Source organism: Tamandua tetradactyla, chromosome 18 (assembly GCF_023851605.1).
Source record: "Tamandua tetradactyla isolate mTamTet1 chromosome 18, mTamTet1.pri, whole genome shotgun sequence".
Taxonomy (NCBI): Eukaryota; Metazoa; Chordata; class Mammalia; order Pilosa; family Myrmecophagidae; genus Tamandua; species Tamandua tetradactyla.
This window is the reverse complement of record NC_135344.1, coordinates 16,371,757-16,395,328: the sequence shown is the minus strand read 5'-3', so window position 1 is coordinate 16,395,328 and position 23,572 is coordinate 16,371,757. Positions and strand designations below refer to the sequence as shown.

General features: G+C 36.9%; 1 pseudogene; it reads right to left on the bottom strand.

Moving 5' to 3' along the window:
• Window positions 1-15,028: 15,028 nt before the first annotated feature.
• LOC143662531 (large ribosomal subunit protein eL24 pseudogene) lies at window positions 15,029-15,500 on the bottom strand (annotated as a pseudogene).
• Between the last annotated feature and the right edge of the window lie 8,072 nt (window positions 15,501-23,572).

Sequence of the window (23,572 nt, the reverse complement as noted above, 5' to 3'; positions counted from 1 at the left end):
AATGATGTTGAGCATCTTTTCCTATGCTTATCTGCAGTAAAGTAAACTTTTGATGTGCTTGTTTCTCACAAAGAAAATAAAATTAGCTGAAAAGTTGAACATCAAAAATTACAAACTTCTGCTAATCAAAAGATCCTCTTAGGAAAATGGAAGAGTAGCCACAAACTGGGAAAAAAACATTTATAATGCATACATTTGACAAAAGATTTGTGTCCAGAATGTGTATGTATACAAAAAACATCCTCCAAATCAATAATAAAAGTACAAATCAAATTAAACAAAATGGGGAGAATTGAACTTTGTGTGTGAGAATGTGTGAGTTTTATGTCTGGTCCATCCTCTTCCCCTCTAGACTTACTGTTTCAACTTGCTAAAGCTGCCAGAATGCAATCTACCAGAAATGGACTGGCTTTTACAAAGGGGATTTATTAAGTTACAAGTGTGTAGTTTTAAGACGTGAAAATGTCCATATTAAGGCACCAACAAGAGGATACTTTCTCAGAAGAGAGGCTGCCGGCATTTGAAACATCTCTGTCAGCCGGAAAGGTGTGAGGCTTGCATCTGCTGTCTTCTCCTGGCTTCTGGTTTCAAATGGTTCTCCCACATTCTGTGAGTCCTTCTGGTGTCTTCTGGGACATTTACCTTCTGCATCTGTAAATGTCTGTATCTCAGTTTTCTCTCTCTGCTCTCTGTGTTGACTCCGAGTAATTTCTCTCCATAAGCTCTTTCCAGGATGCCAATAAATTAATTAAGACCCACCTTGAATGGGTGGGGTCATGCCCCCATGGAAATAATCTAATCAAAAGATCCCACCCACAATGGGTCAGCACCAATAAGACTGGATTAAGAAGCATGGCTTTTCTGGGATACACAACAGTTTCAAACCAGCACGCCTACCTACCACTCTTGATCCCTTTGGACATAGAATAGAAATTAAACCTCTTAAAGAAAAAATTTACATAAGTTGGAGTTTTCCTTGTATCTCTTATTTCTCAAATCAGTCCAAGTTGACTCATGCCTCCCACACTCTAATGAACCTGTTCTCCTCAAAGGCATCGACTTGCCAAACTCCATGTTTCATTTGCAGTTTGTGTTTTAATTGTCACTACTGAGTTCACTCTGCTTTAGGAAAACATCTCAACCTATTTGCTTCCTCTCAACCCTCATTTGAACAACTATTTCGATCTATTTTTTACTTCACTGTTATTTGAGCTCTCTCCCACTAACTTTCCTTTGCTTGACTCTTAAAATACTCATCAGTGTTCTGCAGCAATTTCTTTTCTTTAATCTATATTATTTGGTGCCTAACCTCTAGGGTCATTTCTATGAGGATGAGTCATGTTTATTCCTGAAAACATGAAAGAAATAACAATGATATTCAGGACCATTTTGAAGTACTGTGAGCGAAAAAATATTGAAAACAAATGAAAGAGAAAAATTACAAAAAATACGCACAATGATGAAACGGAATCAAAAAGGAATCTGTAGTCTGAATAGATGTACAACAAATGAAGAGATTGAATCAGTAAGCATAAATCACTGATCTATGTCTCCATACCAATCTCTATCCTGAGATCTTGACCCACACTTGTATTCTACCATCTAAAAACAAATTCCTCTCATACACCTGAAATTCAAAATGTGTATAGCAAAATATATCACCTTCACCAAAGCCTGTGTCCTGAGCTTTATTACTCCTAATTTTCTTAACTCGGCATCTTCCATCCAAAGAAGTAATATGCAACTCCATTTTATTCACCTGCAGTTCTGTTTTATTTTGCTCCATATGTTTGATCTGTCACCAAATTGCATTCTACCCAGTAATGTTTTAATAATTACAAAGTTTCCAAAGTCCTTGGCAAGGGACAAAACTATTCTATAAACAAATTCAAAAGTCATTATTGCAACAATAATGCTTAACCAAGTTCTCTAGCATCCAATGTAAATCTGGGACCAGTGGGGTTTGGTTAGGCAACCCAACTCATCTTATCTGGGTTTGCTGCCATTTCTAGGGTTCACCTGGCTGGGATGATCTAGTCTGGCCTTACCTGGGATAACTGGATGGATTCAGTTTGGCTTCATGGCTCTCTCATCCTCCAGCATGGTCTCATGATGTTTCAGTTTGCTAAAACTGCCAGAATGCAATGTACAAGAAATGGGTTGTATATTTTTTTCCAAAGGAGATTTATTAGGTTACAAATTTACAGTTCTAAGGTAATAAAAGTACCCAAACTAAGACATTAACAAGAGGATACCTTCACTAAATAAAGGCTGATGGTGTCCAGGGTTCCTCTGTCACATGAGAAGGCACATGATGACATGTGCTGGCCCTTCTCTCTTGGGTTGGTTTCCAAAATGTTTCTCTCAGCTCCTGTGGCAACTTCTGGCCAATTCTAGGGTGTTTTTCTTTCTGAGCTATCTCTCTCTGTTAGCTCTTAAAAGGACTCCTGTGAAGGATTAATCCCCACCTTCAATGGACTGGTTCACATTTCCATGGAAACAACCCAAGCAAAAGGTTCCACCTACAATAAGTCTGCCCCCACAGAATGGATTAGGATTAGAAGAACATCACTTTTCTGGGGTACATGACCATTTCAAACCAGTACACATGGCAACATATGAAACACAAGCAAGCAGAAACACACAAAACCTTCTGAAGCCACAACTTCAGCACCATCATTTCCACCTGATTCTATTGGTCAGAGCAAGCCACACGAGTGGAGAAACACACTTAACCTTTAGAGGACAAATTCCAATATCATATGATAAAGGTCTTTGAAAAATAAAAATTGGGGGCCTTAATAAAATCAGTCTATCACACGTGGTATAGTTTGCTCCTCAAACTTCATCTCCTGTGACTTTCTTTCATACTTTGGTAACTAGATAAAACACAGACCACTTAGTTAAATTACAGTTTCAGAGAAACAAAGATTATGCATTTATAAAATAATGTTTCATGAAATATTTTGGATGCAGTGATACAAAAACATTATTTTTTAAATCTGAAATTCACATTTAACTTGTTTCCTGTGTTTGATTTTATTTTATTTTTTGCTAGGTCTGGCAATCCTCCCAAAACAAAAACACAGCAACAGCAACAACTCTCAGCTCCCATATAAATGACTTCATTAAGGAAAGAACATTTTAACTCCCCAAATTAGGAAGAACAAACTGTGAGACTTAGGACAATTATTTAAATTGACTAAATTTTAATTTATATAAGAAATCATTTCACTGTGCTTATTTTCGAATTGTGTATCTGACAAGTTACAGAAATGTTGAGTAGACCCACATTTCAAAAGCATTTCTTTCATAGTTTCCCCTTGTGCTGGTTTGAAATTGCTATATACCCCAGAAAAAACCATGTTCTTTTAACCCTAATCCAATCTTGTGAGGACACACCTATCGTTTGGATGGGACCTTTTGATATATCCATGGAAATGTGACCATACCCATTCAAGGCGTGTCTTAATTAGCTTACTGACATCCTTTAAGAGAAGAACATTTTGGAGAACATTCAGATGCAGACATTTGGAGATGTCTGGAGGGTTGACACCGAAAGCCACTGGAATCAGAAAGCAGTGCAACTCTCAAGCAAAGGACCAGGAGATGCAGCCATGTGACTTCAAAGCCAACAGAGGTGTCTCAGATGCTAGCTGCCTTTCTTCCGAGAAAGCATCATCTTGTTGGTGCCTTAATTTGGGCATTTTCTTAGTCTTAGAACTGTGAACTTGTAACTTATTAAATCTCTTTTATATGTGAATGGGTGGTTCAGCAGTAGAATGCTTACCTTCCATGCAGTAGACCTGGGTTCAACTCCCAGACCATGCACTAAACAAATAATAATTAAAAAAATATATTTTTAAAAAATCCCTTTTGTTAAAGCCAATTCATCATTCTGGCAGCCCTAGCAAACAGAAACACTCATAGAATGCACCATAATTTTAAATCTCAATGCCTTTTATTATATGCGTACTAGATACACTGGGAAGAATAATTCATCCAGACAAAAATTAGGCTCTAACTATCTAATTCTTTGGGTCTTTTTCCTTTTCTCCACTCAGGACACAATTTCCACATGAAGAATAAATTATTTGGGACAATATAACAAATTTACACTATTATGCTGTTTTAGTTTGCTGAAATTGCCGGAAAGCAACATACCAGAAATGGAAATGCCTTTTAAAAAGGGTATTTATTATGTTGCAAGCTTACAGGTTTAAGGCCACAGAAATGTCCAAACTAAGGAATCCAGAAAAAAATACCTTCAGTCAGGAAAGGCTGATGCTGTCCAGAACCCCTCTGTTCTGGGAAGAACACGTGTTAGCTGGGAAGGCACATGCCTTGCATCTGCTGGGGTCTTTGGCATTTCATTTCAAACAGCTTCTTCGGGGGCATTTTCCTTCTATATCTCCAAAGGTCTCTGGCTCTGTGGGCTCTGTGGCCGCTGAAGATTTTTCCAAAATGGTTTCCTCTTAAAGGGCTCCTGTAAACAACCCAACACTGAAATGGTGGACACACTCCATGGAAACCACCTTATCAGACGGTCCCCTGCACAATTGGGTGGGTCACATCTTCAAGGAAATAACTTAATCAAAAAGATCCTACCCAACAATACTGAATGAGGATTAAAAAACATGGCTTTTCTGGGTACATAACGGCTTCGAACCAGCATGCTATTTAGAATGCTGAACCTAAGTGTCAGTCAGCTATAATCACAAAAACTTGAACACTTCTTGGGACCTCCAAGACTTAGCAGAAGTCACATTATTTTTTGCATTTACAACAGTACCTGGCAAAGAGAACGAGTCCAGACTGAGAGCCAACCTGTGACACCCTAGCCATGTCATGCTCCCCGGCCAAAAAGGGCAGCATCCTCCTAGAGGGACCCCTTTCCCTTTGCTCAGAGGCTCATACCATGGTTAGAACTAATAAGAGGACATGGTATTTTCCAATTAGTGCAACATGCCCAGTGATCTCAGCATGTATCAACACTGGAAATGCTTTAACCCCATCTGATTTACCAGTGTAATCCTTACTTACTGCCCCATATGTGAGTAAACCATGGCTTCTGTCTGCTCTTGAATGTTCATGCCTGTACTTCAAATGATCAATGTCCCACCACTCTCATTTCTCCTCATACTTTCCAGCATACTTTCTATTTTTATCATTTAAAGCTTTATACGTTACTCTGCTTTCTAAACTAATGGTTTCCAAATATCAGGACTGGATGAGATTGTAAGAACAATGGGATAATTTTTTTTTTTTGCATGGACAGGTACCAGGAATCGAACCCAGTCTCCCACATGGCAGGTGAGAACTCTGCCTGCTGATCCACTGTGGTCCACCCACGGAATAATTTCTTGTATAAACTTTTATTTGATCAACATAAAGGACTTTCCTAAGAGTTAGAATACGTCCTTTCAACTTTTCTTTATTAAATACATTTATAACAGATGTTAATTGTTGCCATTGTTGTTTTATTACTGCCCTCCTTTGAAACAAAATCACTTGTTTTTTAAACACAACTTAATGTTGATTACCCCTTTCAAACTATTACTGATATTTGAAAGGCAAAAGTCTGGAGATCATTCTAATAAAAACTTTTCATACAATTTAGGATCTCACAGCTTTGTTGAGCATTTATGAGTCTCGCAAGATCCTATTTAGAAAGTAAAAGTCAGCTCCAAGGAGGGAGTGGAAACGAGAAGCTCATATAGCGGGAAGGTGGAAGCCTGTGAGGGAATGTTCTGACTGGCTGACATTAACTTCCATTTTACTTAGGGGGCGTGGTTCTTAAAAGTGGGAACAGGTGGTCTCTTAGGAATGAGGAAGTTTGCTGGTGATACTTGATAAAGATCTGGCTGTATTTAAATTTCGTCTTCTGGGCCTGTCTGGCATTTACAGGAAATACAAACTTGGGTCTCCATTGCCTTTCCCTAGCTGAATTCTGACCTGGTAAGACACTGATTTTCCTGCCTACATGGTTCATTCCCCCACATTATTAGGTAGAAATAAAGATTAAATAACTTAAGATATGCATAGCCTTAGCTCCTCAAATCTCATGGGAATAGATAGATAAAGAGTCACCATTGTTCTATTTGAGCCTCTGGACACATGACATAAAACATAAAAATCAGTCCTTACAATGAACTTTTCCTACACAATTACAGGTTGTAGAGAATATGCATTCTAGAATGTACCTCAAAGCTTCTTATTATGAAAACTTGCCTACAATAAAATGGAGCTTTAAAAGCAAACTTTTAGAAGTAGAAGAAAATGCGTATTTAAAGGATAATAAGATTCCTTAAGGGAGTCAGAAGGGTCACATCTAAGAAAAATAAGATTAAAAGTTGGTAACAGTTGAGGGGCAAAGAAAGCTAACCAAGGAGTTTAGAAATTAAATCTGCTTTTTATGAGCAACTTCTTTGACGCTTGGTGGCTTTAATGAATGATTGTTTCTATATAATGATCTTGTTTTATTATTAGAAGCCATGTATCACTACACTTAAAGTGCTTATAATCTACGCTTGGCAGTATATTTTGCATTAATTGTATTTTTACTCATATACCACTCCATTTTAACACCTTGCAATGGTAGCATTAATTTGTTCTCCCTTATATTTCTTATATTTATACATTTTGTCATCTCACTGTCCACTCTAGGTTTTGCTAGTTATATAGTTTGTTTTTTTGCTTTTTTTTTTTTGTATGCCGTGTGGTGGGGTCACATTTCATTATTTTTCCATGTGAGTATCCCATATATATATATTTGTTGAACATTTTGTTTGGTTTTTTGGTTGTTTCGCTTGTTTGTTTTTTGGGAAGTAAATGGACTGGGAATCAAATCCAGGTCTCCTGCATGGCAGGTGAGAATTCTACCACTGAACTACTCTTGCACACCCTGCAGTCCCAGTTTTTACCCTCTGTATTTCCTTCTGGTCTCCTAAATGCCCCTAACCTACTTTCAACAATACTGACACTCAGGTTTGTTCATTATACATTCAATATTGCCTTACTGTCACACAGTATTGTGGTATACATTTCTGAATCTTTATAATCAATCCTGTTGAACATTCTGTACTCCTTAAGCATAAAATGCCCACTCTCTACCCTCTTTGTATTTTCTGATAACGTGTGCTCTCAACTTTAACTCTCAGAGTTTGCTAATTATAATTAGTTCATATTTAGTGAGACCATACCTACTTGTCCTCTTGTTTCTGGCTTTTGTCACTCAACATAATGTCCCCAAGGTTCTTCATGATGTTGCATGAATCATAACTTTACACTGTCTTACAGCTGCACAATATTTCATTGTATGTATATACCACGGTCATCCATTGATGAACATTTGGGCTGTGTTGATCACTTGGAAATCATGAATAATGCCACTATAAGCATTGGTTTGCAAATGCCCATTCATGCCATTGCTTTCAGTTCTTCCAAGTATATACCTAGTAACAGGATTGTGGATCAACTGTAATTCTGTACTTTTCTCCCTGAAGAACCACCAAATTGCCTTCCAGAGCAGCTGCACTATTCTACATTTTCACCAACAGTGAATAAATGTAGCTATTTCTCCACATCCTCTCTAGCACTTGTAATCTTCTCCTTCTTCTCTTTTTGGCCATTCTAGTAGGTTTGAGATGATATCTTGTGGTTCTGATTTGTATTTCCTTAATTGTTAGTGAAGTTGAGCACACTTTCATGTGCTTTCAGGACATTTGTACTTCCACTTTGGAAAATGTATATCCATGTCTTTTGTTCAGTTTTCAAATTTGGATTGCTTGTCTTTTTGTTATTGAGTTGCAGTATCTCTTTATATATTCTGGATATCAAACTCTTATCGGACATGTAGTTTCCAAATATTATCTCCCATTACATAGGCTGTCTTTTTACTTTTCTTCCAAATCCTTTGATATGCAAAAGTATTCCATTTTGAGGATATCACATTTATCTATTTCTTCTTTCATTGTTCACAGTTTGGATGTAAGGTCTAGGAAACCACAAGATCTTTAAGATACTTCCTTACATTTTCTTCTAAAAGTTTTATGGTCTTAGCTCTAATGTTTAGTTATTTGATTCACTTCGAGTTAATTTTTGTATAATATGTGAGATACGGGTCCTCTTTCATTCTTTTGAATGTGGATATCCAGTGCACCAAGCTTCATTTTGTTGAAGGAACAGTACTGTTCCAGTTGAGCTGACATAACAGCCTTATCAAAAATCAGTTGTCTGTAGATGAGAGGGTCTATTTCTGAACACTCAATTCACTTCTCTTTGTCTATCTTTATGACAGTACTATGCTGTTTTGACTATTGTATCTTTGTAATATGCTTTAAAGTCAGGTAATGTGAGATCTCCCACAAAATTTTGCTTTCTCAAGATATGTTTTAGTTATTTGGGGTACCCCACCCTTCTAAATAAATTTGGTCTTTGGTTTTTCTATTTCTGCAAGATAAGTTCTTGGGATTTTAATGGGTACTGCATTGCCTCTATAAATCAATTTGGGTGGAGTCAACATTTTAACTGTACTGAATCTTCCAATACCTGAACATGGTATCTCCTTCCTTTTATTTAGGTCTTTCATAATTTATTTCAGCAATGTTCTGTATTTTTCTGTGTATAAATCTTTTATGTCCTTGATTAAATTTATTCCTAAATATTTGATTCTTTTGGTCGCTGTTGTAAGTGGAATTTTTTTTTTCTTGATTTCCATCTTAGATTGCTCATTCCTAGTATATAGAAACACTACTGATGTTTGTGTGTTCAGCTTGTATACTGCCACTTTGCTGTATTAATTTTTAGCTCTAGTAGCTTTACTGTAGATTTTTCCAGACTGTTTACATAGGGACTATGTCATCTGCAAATAGTGAAAGTTTTACTTCTTCCTTTCCAATTGGGATGCCTTATATTTCTTTTGCTTGTCTAATTTCTCCAACTAGAAATTTGAGCACAATGTTGGAAACATCATTGTTATTCCTGATCTTAGAGGGAAAGGTTTCAGTCTTTTCCCATTGAGTATGATGTTAGGGTGTTTCATACATTCCCTTTATCATATTGAGGGAGTTTCCTTCTCTTCCTATCCTTTGAATTGTTTTCATCAAGAATGGATACTGAATTTTGTCAAATGCCTTTTCTGCAGCAATCAAGATGATCAGGAAAAATAAAGTTTTTCCTCTTTATTTATGGATGTGGTGTATTACATTGATTGATTTTCTTGTGTTGAACTACCCCTGCATACCTGAATAAACGCTACTTGTTCATGGTGTATAGTTCTTTTAATGTACTTCTGGATTTGATTTTTAAGTATTTGGTTAAAAATTTTTGCATCTATGTTCATTAAAGAGATTAAAGAGGCCTGTAATCTTTTTCTGAAGTGTCTTTGTCTGACTTTGGTATTAGGGTGATGTTGGCTTCATAGAATGAGTTAGGTAGCTTCCTCTCCTCTTCAATTCTTTTGAAAAGTTTGAGCAGGATTGGTACTAATTCTTTCTTGAATGCTTTGAGGAATTCACATGTGAAGCCATCTGGCCCTGGACTTTTTTGTCTTTTTTTTTTTTATGACTGATTCAGTCTGTACTTGTGATTAGTTTGATGGGGTCTTCTATTTCTTATTGAATTAATGTTTGTCATTCATGCTTTTGTAGGAAATTGACCATTTGTCAAAGTTATCTAATTTGTTAGTATATTATTACACATAGTATCCTCTTTTTATCTCTTTTATTTCTATAGGGTCAGTAGTTATGTTCTCCCTCCCATTTCTGATTTTATTGATTTGCATCCTATCTTTTTGTCAGTCTAGCTAAGGGTCAATAGACTTTATTGATTTTCTCAATAAAATTATTTTCTCAATAAAGTAATTGTTTCTGTTGTTTTCATGTTCTCAATTTCATTTATCACTGCTGTAACCTTTGTTACTTACTTCCTTCTGTTTGTTCTGGGGTTAGTTTGCTGTTCATTTTCTAGTTCCTTCAGGTGAGCAGCTAAGTTCTTAAATTTTGCTCTTTATTCTTTTTTAATAATGGCATGTAGGGCAATACATTTCCTTCTCAGCATTGCCTTTTCTGCGTCCCATAAGTTTTGATATGCTGTGTTCACATCTTCATTTGTCTTGAGATATTTACTGATTTCTCTTGTAAGTTATTCCTTGACCTATTACTGGGTTGGTTAACTGTGTGTTGTTTAGCCTCCATATATTTGTGAATTTTCCGGTCTTCTACCTATTCTTTATTTCCAGCTTCATTATGTATAATGATCCAAGAAAGTGTGTTGTAAAATTTCAATATTTCTAAATTTATTGAGGTCTGATTTCTGACCCAACATGTAGGTGATCCTGGAGAATGATCCATGAGCATTTGAGAAAAATTTATATCCTGCTGCTTTGGGATGCAATGTACTGTAAATGTCTGTAAAGTCTAGTTCATTTATCATATTATTCAAGATCTCTGTTTCATTATTTATACTCTGTCTATATGTTCTATCCATTGATGAGAGAGGTATATTGACGTCTCCTACTGTTGCTGTAGAGTTGTCTACCTCTTCCTTGAGTATTGCTGGTATTTACCTCATGTATTTTGGGGCACTCTAGCTCAGTGTATAGTTATGATTGCAATTTCTTCTTGATGCATTTCTCCTTTTATTAATACATAGTGTCCTTCTTTGTCTCTTGTTTTATGTTTGAAGTCTGATTTGTCTGATATTAGTATAGCTAACCTCTGTTCTTTTCTGGTTTTTATTTGTGTGAAATATCTTCTTCCAACCTTTCACTTTTGATCTTTTTATGTCCTTGGGTTCAAAGTGGGTATCTTTTAGGAAGCATATAGATAAATCCTGTTTCCTTAATACATTCTGCCAATCTGTGTCTTTTGATTTGTGAATTTAATCCTTTAAAATTCAATGCTATTACTGTAAAGGCAAAACTTTCTTCATCCATTTTTTTTCTTTTTGATTGTTTATGTCATATCTTCTTTGTTACTCTTTTAGTTACCCTTACTTCTCATCTTCATTTCTACACTCTTCTCCAAGCCTCTCTCTTCTGTCTTTTCCCAACTGCCCATAGTGCTCCCTTTGATATTTCTCGTAGAGCAGATCTATTGTTCCCAAACTCTCTCAGCATCTGTTTATTTGTAAATATATTAAACTCGCCCTCATTTTTGAAGGACAGTTTTGCCAGATATAGAATTTTTGGTTAGCAGTTTTTCTCTTTCAGTATTGTAAATATGTCATACCACTACATTCTTGCCCCCATGATTACTACTGAAAGATCTGTACTTTAGTCTTATTGAGCTCCTCTTATATATAATGGATTCTTTTCTCTTGCTGCCTTTAGAATTCTGTCTTTGACATTTGACAATATGACTAGTAAGTATCTTGATGTAGGTCTATTTGGATCTATTCTATATGGGGTACACTACACTTCTCGAACTTGAGATTTTATGTGTCTTTTATAAGGGTTGGGATATTTTCAGTGGTTATTTCCTCCATTGTTCTGTCTGACCCTTTTCCCTTCTCTTCTCCTTCTTGGACACCCATAACATGTAGAGTCCTGTGCTTCATGTTGTTATTCAACTCTCTGAGACCTTGCTCATATTGTTTTTCATTCTTTTCCATTCTGTTCTTTTGTATCTAGGATTTCAGAAATTCTGTCCTCTAGTTTACTAATCCTTTCTTCTGTCTCTTCAGATCTGCTGTTGTATGTCTCCATTGTGTTTTTCATCTCTTTTTGTGTGACTTTCATTCACCTAAGATCTTCCATTTATTTTTCAAGCTTTCAAGTTCTTCTGTATGGTTACCCAGTGTCTTCTTTATATTCTTTATCTCATTTGCCACATGTTCTTTCAACTCATTGAATTGACTTAGGTTTATTTGAACATCCTTAATTAGCTGTTTCAACTCTTATATCTCATTTGATATTTTAATTTGTTCCTTTGATTAGGCCATATCTTTGTTTATTCTAGTATGACTTGTGATTTTTTTGCTGGTGCCTAGGCTTCTGATTTTATTATTTTGCTCTACAGGGTGTTTTTTCTCTTTTGATTTTTCTTTCTGTGTGGCTATGTTCTCTAACTGTTCTTTGATATTTGATTCAACTTATTCTAGGCTAGCTTCTGTTTAACTGATCAGAATTTCTCAGCTCTTATTTTTCTGATTCTTGTCCTGCTTAAAAGGAAGTTTTTTGAGATTGCCCCGTTTGTGTGTAGAGTTGTTTCATGCCCAGAAAAAAATTTCTATTCCCTCTTCTCCTCAGAGAATGTTGATCTGCTGTTTGTTTTATGCCTCTATATGTTTTTAACACTACTTTTGTTGCCTCAAGTAACTTTTACTGGAGGTTTGGCTCTGAGAGGAGGGTAGGATTGACCTCCAGTCAGAGTTTCCCTAACAAGACAGGTCAAAGTCTCATTACTGATTCATAGGGGTGTAATCAGTATCAAGGTTCCCTGGAGAGTGCCAGCCTTTCTTGTGAAGCCTCCTAATTCTGTACTTTTCCTGGTCTGCCTTGAAGATGGCACTTGTCAACCCACTGCTCACCCCAGGTGTAAAGTGGTACCAAGCCATTAATTCTTAGCAGACCCTATCCTTGCCAGGGTTATGGTTGAGACAGAGGATGAGGCCAAAGGTGGGCTTAAACTTTTTCTGTTTTTCAGCTCCTGGGGTCTGAATTCTCTAAATAATAGTACTGCCTGTATTGTGCCTTGGCTCTTTCCTTTATTTTTGGGTGGAGGAAGCTGCTCTTCAGTCCCTCCCTAACTTCCCTCTGGGCTGTAAACATTAGAGGGCTTTCAATCAGCCCCCTTTCCCCTCTCCCAGGAACATGTTTGAGATAGGCTTGGCTCTACTTTCTGTAGGTTCAAACTTCTGTATGTTTGAGACAGGCTGGGCTCTGCTTTTTGTTTGGTGTAGAGGATGGGCACTATGCACCTTGACTGAGACCCTCCTGTGGGCACAATGTACCTGGTGATTCCCAGGCTCCCACATGGAGAAAACTTGGGCTAGAAACTAAGAATTTCAATTTCCCAAGTCAGCATCCAGTCCAGGAGAGGTCTGCTTTTAGCCAACCAGAAAAACCTGGGTTGGCAGTTGTCTTGTCCATATTTCTCAGCCACAATAGGGCAAGATACCTTTGCAGAGGGTATAAACCAGCTCCAGTGGGCCTAGGAAAGGGTCTGGAGAGGCTCTGAAAAGGCCTGTATTCCCCTGCACTCTCCTCCTTGCCCAGCAGATGATACTGTTCAGTGAGTTAATCATCCTCAGAAGCTATTTGCCTTGTGGACCCCAGGCAGTGACTGGCCAGATGGGGCTGAAACTGTGGGTTCCTGTGCCCTCACTTCATCAGCCAAAATCTGACTCAATGTGGGCTGTGCCTCCAACCTACTTGCAGTGGAGGCTAGCTGCTCCAGTATGCATCCACTCCCTTCTCACCCCCACCCCCAGGCAAGGATCTGGCTTCTCACTGCTATTTCCCTCAAGGTTGGGGCACAGACGCCAGGATCCAGGGCTGGAAATACATCTCGGTCCATGTTTTCTAAGGTTCTTTGCCCCTCACTGACCCTGGCCTTGCAATGCCCTCCCTTGACCCAAGATCGCCAAACAACTGATTTGGGTATTTTATTCCTGGGCACTTCCTTCTTTTAGGCAAGATTTTGCAGGGTTTTTCCCTCCCTACTCCTCTGTTTTGAAAAATCCTCCTTACTGTCCATTTGAATTCCACCCTCCCCTGCAACTGAAGTTCTGCCACAGGTCCCTGTGGGCTGCTGTTACTGCATCTATATAGGTGGGGATTTGTCTAACTGCTGTGAGAAATTTTATAGTGTCCCCAGTGGGACCTGGTAGGGATCCTGGCAGCCATGTCTGTGGGACCAAGTGAGGGGAAGGGGAGAAGTCCAGGTGGTCTTGGGGTAGAAGTTTCCTATCTGATGTTTTCTCTTTCTTTGATTCAGCATTTGCAGGATCCTTCTCCAGCTTGTACCTTTCTCCAGAGTTCTGAACAAGTCAGACTTGTCTGTTTCTTCTTTGAATCTCTGGGGAGAGGTTTTCAGTAGCTGTTCACATTGTCATGTTGATGACGCCACCAATATTTATTTAATTTTGATCCAAGGGCTGTTGTCATTTCCCACAGTCAGTGGGAAAATGGTTATTTGTCTCTCCAAATGTTAAGTAAAACTACTACCATTACATTTAATTTCTCATTGTATTTTAGCCCCACTGGCTCTAAGCTAGGAAATCAAGTGAGTTGGTGTCAGCTCAGCTCACTCCAGATTCCTTTTTGCAAATAAACATCCCTTTATTAGAAGGAAGCAGTATTCCTTCATTTCTCAGGGGCACAAGGGTGAGATTTGCTGCTGGAGGGCTCACTTGCCTCGTCTTTCCTTTTCCCTTTAGAGAACATGGCTATTCCACTCCTTATTTGAGTTTATTTTGATTTGTTATTAACCCTTTTTTTTTCTTCACTGAGCTCACTTGAACTCATACTATTACTGTTTGGCTTGAGAATTCTGATATCTCCAAAATGTCATATGATTAGCTAATCTCATCTGCCATTTTTATCATAGAAATATTTAAATTCAATCTATGTGATACCAGCCTTTAAAAAAAACACCAAAGAGTAGGGAAAGCACACCCAGGAAAATAAGGTGGGGACAACATTAATAATTATAAACAGTTTTAACTCCAATTATAAGCTTATATGTGCACAGATGTATAAATATTCATCACATTTCATTAATTTAACTATTATTGTTGTTTGTCACAATTCTCAGGTAACCCTTATGTTACTGGTTATGACTATAAATTGATCAGGAATTTTTTTAAATGCTGAGTAGATCCCAAAACCTTCATTAGTTTGAGTGGAAAATCTTCTCTGAATATACCTAGAAAATAGCTTGAGAATGCAGGTAAACACTGTCATTCATTTCTCTAAATAGCATCAAAATAATTGTAAGGTTCACCTTTTAGAGAATGAGTCTTTTTTTTTTGTTTTGTTTTGTTTTGTTTTCTGAGTCAGATCTTTATTAAAAAATCTGGTCTTCCAACTTAGTGTTTTCCACCAACTTGGGGAGCAGAAAACTTCACAGGCTTCACCATCTTTTGTTTACGTGCTGCCTTTGTGGGAGCCTTAGCAGGAGCCATTGCTGTCTTTTTAAATGCACCTTTTTTGCTTCTTTGGCAGCCCTGATAGCTTATTCTCATTGAGCCTTTCTAATTTCGGGTTTCTAATTCCTCCTGGCCATAATCTCAGCAAGAGATGCACCAGTAACAGCCCTCTGGAATTTAACTGCACAGCGGGTTCTTTTCTTTTGAATTTCTTCCGGCTGTCCCTTTTTTCTGCTTTCTTCTGTAGAGGACAGTCCAGTTCTTCTGCTGAGGGTCCTCTTGGAAAGGAATGCAGACTCGCATTTTGCATTAAAAAATTAAAAAACCTTCCTGTTGGTCCCAGCATACTGCCTCCCATGTCCAGGATGGATCCTGTACCCCCTGAAGCTGCAGAGTTCCACCTTCATGGTTGTCAACACCTGGGGACAAGGAAGATGGCAAAGAGAAAGAAAATGAGTTTTAATTTTGAGTCAGCAGATCCTTTGGGCTAGGTTTCTCAAAACCTGAACTGGTGGTACTTGGATAGTTTATTTATTTATGTATTTATTTATTTTATTTTATTTTATTTTATCTTATAGGGGAAATATTTTGAAACAAAATTCAAACAAACAAACAAAAACCACAAACGAGACTAGTCTGCATTCAGGCTCCATGAATTAAATCTGTACAGTGCCCATGTCAGGGGTCAGTCTTCCCGCCTCTGTAATCAAGATGTTTATAACTTGTTTTATCTTATTTGGGGCTACCAGTAGCTGGTTTTCTCAATTTGTAACAATTATTGTAATGAGGAAACACTATAATTTCTTAGGATAAAGAATGATATCAAAATTGTGTAAACTAATGTATGCTTTGTTCCTTTCCTTTTTTGTAGTCTTTGATATATTTTCCACCTAATTCAGTCTATCATCTAGAAAAGTTGTATGCCATATTCTTTGATTTACAGTCTTTCCTTGGTTTGAGCATTTATAAAAAGCAGAAGTAAAGAGGACTCTAGATGAATAGTGTGAGGCTATTAAAATATCTATGTCTTATCTGACGTGAGCCTAAGATTGCCAAGCAGAGATGGGTACTTAATCTCAGTACAGAAGTTCCTTTAAAATTGCTGTCAATTTAATGTATTTTGCCTTGAAGTTGTTTAATTATCAATTCTACAGACTCTATCTTAATGCGATTTCATTTGATCCAAATAAGGCTGTTTTATACACTTTATTTGTATAGCTCAAATTACTTTAGCTTTGTGGATTCAGAGGGATATTTTTATCCCCCAAATGTTTTAACCCAACTTTTATAAACTCCTGAAGAATATCAATATCTTTCAATTTTTAAATATTGTTATTAGTTAACCTTTTTGATTGTGATCTTAGCAAACACATCAATATTTAAGTGGCAATCATACCACTGTCAAGAAAAATAAAGGGACTACCTGCAATGGGCATTGTTAAGTGCGACCCCTTTCCAAGAAGAATCAGAAATTTATTAGAACAGTTGGCAAGAGCTTTTGGAGAAAAGGCGCACACCCTACAGACTTGCAGGTAAGCACACCTGGTGATCAGTCAGCTTTGGTCAGTAGAGAGAGCTCCTCAGAATGCACTAGCATACCATGCTAATCAATATATATCTCCTCTCCTTTTGTAAGCCCCTTCTACATAAGAAACTTTAATATCATCGTAGCTCACTTCCCTAAATGCCTTTCTTTATAAGCAGCTGCGACAAGAAGGCCATTGAGACTCTTGTTCCATTTTCTGTTTGAGATCTCCTTGCACAGGAAGTCTCCCCCCGCCTCCCAAAAAAAAACTTTTATGCTTTAATTTATATGTGGTGAATTATTTCTTTTGACACCATCTAATATTAGAATTTTCCCGTGTTTCCCCCCATAGTCCAATCTACCATAAATGGTTCCTAAAACACTAACACATTTTGTATAACCTTTCAAGGTACAGTGTGCTAGAGTTCCCAAGCTGAGCACAGGAACTCAGTTCAGTGTGGCTGATGAGATACACTGGGTGGAATGGACAATTACAACAGTTATGTGTTTACTACAATGGCTGGAAGCAATCAAAGTAAACAGCAATTTTTGAGTGTTATAGCTGTACATTGCAACTTTCCAGGCATTCTTACCATATTGTTAATACAACTGGGCTTGTACTATTTATCATACAAAAGAATTGAAGGACAATTTGTTTTTGATTCTGTTTTATTAAATTTCCGGTTATTGCTAATTCTTTTCCAGAAACATCCCTGAAATTGTAAAGTAAGAGTTAATTTTTGCAAACTTGTTTCCACTTTCTAAGTTATAAAAGCAAGCTATATTATTCCCAATTCAAAAATGTTGCTCTTTGAGCAGATAACTTGTTGGAGCTTTAGAGAACTAAAGATTACCAGACTTTACATTGTGAATTACGGTTGTAGTACATTTAATTCCACAGCTGCTTCTGCTGCTTCTCTCCCACCCACCTCCTCGCTGCCATCCATGTGGTTGACTTTTTCCCATGACATAGGTCATATCTTCAATGTCTAATATACAGAACTGCTACCTTTTGTACCACATGATTGAGTTATAATTGATCTTCATGACATGTTTAAAGTGTAACAGTGCAAAAATAGATATGTTTTGGCATGTATGCATATGTGTATACACAGATATACACCTCTGAATCCATCACTATGAACAGGAAAATGAACATATCCATCACAACCAAAAATTTGTCTCCACTCCTTGGTAATCTGATTCTCCTACCCTTTGGTATCTCCTACCCTTCGGTATCTCCATCACGTGTAAGCATTCATCTCTTCTTTCAGTCAATGCAGATTAGTTTACATTTCAAAAATTTCATATAAATGGTATCATATATTATATGTTCTTTCTTATCTAACTTCTTTCACTCAGTATAATTTAAAAAAATACCTGCGTTATTGCTTAGATCTGTAGTGATTTATTTTCCTTTTTATTGCTGAGTGGTAATTCATTGTATGAATAGATCACAATGTGTTTATTTGTTCATCTGTAGATGGATATTTGGGTTGTTTCCAGTCAGGGCTATTGCAAATAAAGCTGCTATGAATATGTGTATTAGAAGTTTTGGTAAAGAAATATACTTCCATTTTTATTGTGTAAGACTTAGCATGTGCCATACAGTAGAATGACATTTACATCTATGAGTTGGCACTTTTACAAAATGTTTACACAAATTTACATTATCACCAAGAGTGTATGAGAATTTCAGGTGCTCCATATGCTCACCAACACCAGGTATGGTCACCTTTTCAGTTTTAAAGATTAGATAGATGTGTTGTAGTGTCTCACAATTTTAATGTGCATGTATCTAATGACTACTGATGTTGAGCATCTTTTCATGTGCTTTTTTGCCATTAGTATCTCTTTGGTGAAGAGTCTGGAGCAACTCTAGGCTTCACGTTACCTGTTTTCTGTCTCTCAGAGATCTGCTCTTTGCTTGATTTCCAATGTTGTCAACAGTTTTTGTTTCATATCATTTACCTAGTTTTTAAATTGTTTCAGGTGGGAGGGTAAATCCAATCCAGTTTCTGTTATACATCTTGGCCAGAGCAAAAGTTCTTATCCCAACAAGTTAAAGTTTTAGTGATCTTCTGACCAATGCCTGAATATTTTACCACCATGGTCATTAGACCTAAATAAAAGTCTTTAAGTACTCAGCTTTTCTTTCTAATATGCATCTCAGTCGTGTCATCAAAAGGGCTACAAGCATATTCCCACCCCAGAGTTATAAATCAATCAATCAATCAATCAATCGATCATTTTGGTGCTTCAACACTTATTTTAAACACTAATTAGGTGCTCTGCTCTATTACTAAAAACACTGAATTTACCCTCTAATATTGCTGGAGTTACTGTAGTATACTTTTTTTCTGTAGCTGCACACATTTCCCCAAATACCAGCTTTGGATCTATACACAAACTATTATTAGCCTTTGTTTCAAGCCATTGATTACCTTCTCAAATTACTATAGTGGAATGGTTTTATGCTTTCCATATTTGAATGTACTCCCATGTGAGCCAGACAAATGACTGGGTATTATTAATAACTAGCATCCATGCCTTATCTCTATATGGCCCATCCCAACTTAGGGAGATGATATATGTCCACTTTGAGTCAAAGTGGCTACTGGAACCACTTCCAGTGGCAGATTATAAGTGTCTTTCAGATTTTACTGTTCACAAAGGCTTCGAACACATTTTATTACTGTCAAGGCAACTGGTGGATTGGGTTTCCTAGTCCTCCACGTCTTTCTCCTTCCCAAAGCCTTGGTGATTTGCAATAGCACATACCAACTCTGGGTAACAGATGGTGGAAATGGTAGCACAATATTGCGAATGTATTTAATGCCACTGAATTGTTCACTGGAAAGTGGTTAAAATGGGAAAATTTGACTTGCATATATGTAAAGTAAAAACTTAAAAAAGAACCTCATAAACAAAATCTGCTCAGAGAGGAAAACACACTGAAATATTACAATTTCCAATTTCATCCAAAAATAATGAATCTGCCAGTTTGAAACTGGTAGTGCCATAGGAAAATAATCAAACAGAATGATACTACTTATAGAAGACCCAGTTAAAGTGGTTTTTTTGTTTTGTTTTGCTTCCATAACCCCACATCTCCTTGAGATATTTAAACTAGAGCCAGCTGGCAAAAAGTAACTAATAATGAGGATTAGAAGGGGTCTGGAGATATTTTTCAGATATTATACACAAGATTTTATATAAGTTATACAATAATAATTTACAGCATAGGTATTAATGACATAGCTTTGGAGATCAGCTAGAATGAGAAATAATGAAAATAATATGCCAGGTCCTCCTTCCCCTCATGTATGATGTATAGTGTATGGTTCAGATGATTATTTTCTCTATGAAGTTTTATGCTTGAGTTCATTAAGACAAAGGAGATTGCCTTAGATCACTGAATGACACCTCATTCATCTAGCGTATTTTATAGAATTCTTATTTTTACTGCATCTGGATTATCCGATGATAGACGCAGAATAAATAGGGTTAAATCTAGAAGATATTTGGGATTCCTCTGCAAACTCCACATTGAAATGAGTGTCTATATTATATATTGTCTTATATAGGGAGAACATTTCCTTTCCACAAAGAGCCTGCAGTTTTGGGGGCCAGGGGTTTGAGGGGGACTGAAGGCAACTATGATTCTTTTCACAATTTAGATTTACCAGTCACATTTTCAGAAGGACCTGAGTTCTAGAAAATACGAGTCGAAAGAAAATCAAATCTGATTTTAGACTATACTAGCAGTATTCAAAACTGACAAGTTGTTTTGGTTTATTTGTTTGTTTTTTTGCTGTTGTCATTTTTTAATTGAGGGAGGTTTGGGGAAGTGCTTTACAAAAATCAACTGAAACAATGGGCTTTCTAAAAGTGTCCTTTTTTTGCCTATTATAATATTAGACGCTAGGGGGAAAAATCCATGAAATATTTTTGGTTTTATTGTCTTTCTCATTTTTGACAGTGCATCCTTAATCCTCAGGGTTCTACATTCTTTTTATTTATAATTTAGAAATACTAAGTTGAGGGTCATGCATTTTGATTCTGTATCTTCTCCATTATTTGATTGGGAGCTTACACAACAATCAGTCATTTGTCTTAGTCTGTGCAGAATCTCTGTGCCTCAGCTCAGCTCAGTAAAGTGATTTAAAATTGCTTTTGACCTCTGAGGTGGAGGCCATGGACAAATATGGCCCTTAAAACCGGAAGAGCATTTGCAGTAGCTTCAATTCCCAAATGGCATTCAGATATGTGAGTCATTCTTCTAAAAAACTAAGCTACTCTTTCACCTTTACTCAGTTTGCAAATGTGTGTTTTTGTTCAGTCTGACCTTCTGGGGCAGAATGCAAACCTGCCTCTATCCATTCCTTTGAGGCTGCCTTTACAGATTCCTATTTTCTAGACCAGTGAAGTTATGTAGGCAGTAGGTCTGTGCATGCAGCTTATGGAGTTTCTTTGCTAGATAGACAATCCTACATAATTAGTTGTAATCCTTCAAACTAAACTGATAGCAGTGATAAGCATGGAAAGAATCACAGAGAGTGATCCTGCTCCTACTGGAGAGGGGTCTGAACTGTGAGCCTCAATTGCTTTTACTTAGATGCTTCACCTACATTTGTGAACCTGTCAGGTGAAACACCCATTGCACTTCCAGGTTCTGCTGTGAGTCACATGTGTGGTGAAACTAGACTTTTGTCTCTTGTTTCTAAAAGCGTCAGTTTCTGCAAGGATGAATCTGCAACGGATTCCATGACCAGTCACACTGAAAGGTGAGATTAGAGGGGTTTGCATGTAATGTTGAGTCTTGGCTCAGTTTTAAATTCCTCTGAAAGTTCTAGGATGTCAAATTTTCATTTGAGTATAAAATCTATACAGGGAGAAAGAATGGCAGCTAGGGGCCTAACAGGTACGTTCAATGTATAAGAACTCCAACTGATTTAATTCTATAAAAATATTTAATATTTCTAAATTTTGATTAAATTAAAGAAATATTAAATTTCTTTAATTGGATGTTCTCCTAGCTATATACAATCTAACTAGAGATTTAGTTCCACGGCTTTCACAAGGTCTTGGAGGTGGAGAAGTTGGTGAAATAAGATGTGCTAATTAGTATAAAACACTAACAGTTTGCTGTTATTTTAAAGATTATCCCAAGTACTACAATTCTGTTAGCATTTATGTACATCTTTTCCCTAATTATTACTTAAGAATTAAGCAGACATCCCCTTAATGCAGAACTCTAATATATTGAGATTTATTCTGCATTTCATGCATTTTTTATCTATGTAGTTATTTATTGTATAATTAAACATTCCTAATTTCTTTTAGAGTTTTAACCAGAAGTCATTCTTTTCCCATTTTTTTAATTGTACACCCAAATATGTTTTCATTGATAATACCCATTTGACCTCCCACCCACACTTGGATATTTATCATTCCTGTCATAAAGATTTGAAAACAATGAATGAGTTGCTGCTTGCCAACCCTAATATTAGTACTGAAAAAGTAGTTCACTGTCAGCAATGGACATTTCCAAACTGAGATTATGGATCAATTAATTTTATAGGCATGTCTGACGAACCCTTTAGTTATTTTTCTTTCACTTTCACAACAGTGAAACAATCCCCACTCTTTGTGTTCACTGCAGAAAGAGTCAACTAACAGGTAAGTTTGGAGATCTGGTCTCCGAGCTTCCTGCCACATGATGCACTATCCATGCAGCCACATAAATAACTTTAAATTTTATATCACACATATAATAAAGATTTAAAAGCCATCTGAAAAGTCAATCATTTATTATAAAATTGGGGCAGTTACCTACTGATTAGCACTCAAAATGTTTTATGTTTATCTCATTAAACATAGACCATGATCTTAATATGAATATTTTTCACAATTTTACATATCAGGAATTGGGGTGTATCTTACAATCAATGATGATTTATAAGTATATATTTTATGACAGTCCTATCTGTCATAAAATATAATGGTGTAAGTACAGTCAGTAGTAACTTGGGATTGATGAAAATATGTTCTATTTTACTGTAAGAACACTGAAGAATAGTATATAAAATGTGGAACAAATAATGATTATCAACTGAGTAGACTTTAGTATGGAACAGGTGGTTAATTGGCTAGAATATCCTAAAAATCATTAAACGGTAACTTACTGGGAAGTCTGAAGGTATTGGTGGAACATAAAACCAGCCTCTACTATAGAGTACAGAGGCCTCTCAGTTTTTAAAATCTGCTCATTTTAAGTCTATATTCTGTCAAATATTACAAATATGGGAGACTGTGAGGCTTAAGTACGGTAGGTCAATCATATCTATTCATGTAAGGGTTTTGCTGAATCACTCATTTTAATAAATTTTTTGTTTGTTTTGTTTTTCATCTTAGTCAATTTAATAGGCTTCTCCAGTATCTCCAACCTCTTAGTTCTATTTTTCTCTGTCTAGTACTCTCCCTGCAAATGCTAGTAGCTTCCCTGGAATTGTACCTCCATCAACTCAGGGATACTTCTGGTTTCTGCCTGAGAACCTCCTCCGTGGACCAAACCCAGAGAAGTTTTTCCAGGAAGTCAGCTGGGACAATCACAGGGTTCATATCTCTGAGGAATCACTGTCCCTTTTTTGCCTGATACCCAGTGACTTGGTGTCATGGTTAGGGACATGTGTCAACTTGGCCAGGTTGTGGTACCTGTTTATCTGATTGGGCAAGTACTGGCCTGTCTATTGCAATGGGGACATTTCATAGGATTAGGTCATGATCACGTCAGCTGCATCCACAGCTGATTCCATTTGTAATCAGCCAAAGGGGAGTGTCTTCTGCAATTAGTGATGCTAAATCTAATCATGGGAAGCCTTTTAAGGAGGACTCAGAGGAGACAGGTTTCATTCCTGCTTTGGCTGGTGAGCCTCTCCTGCGGAGTTCATC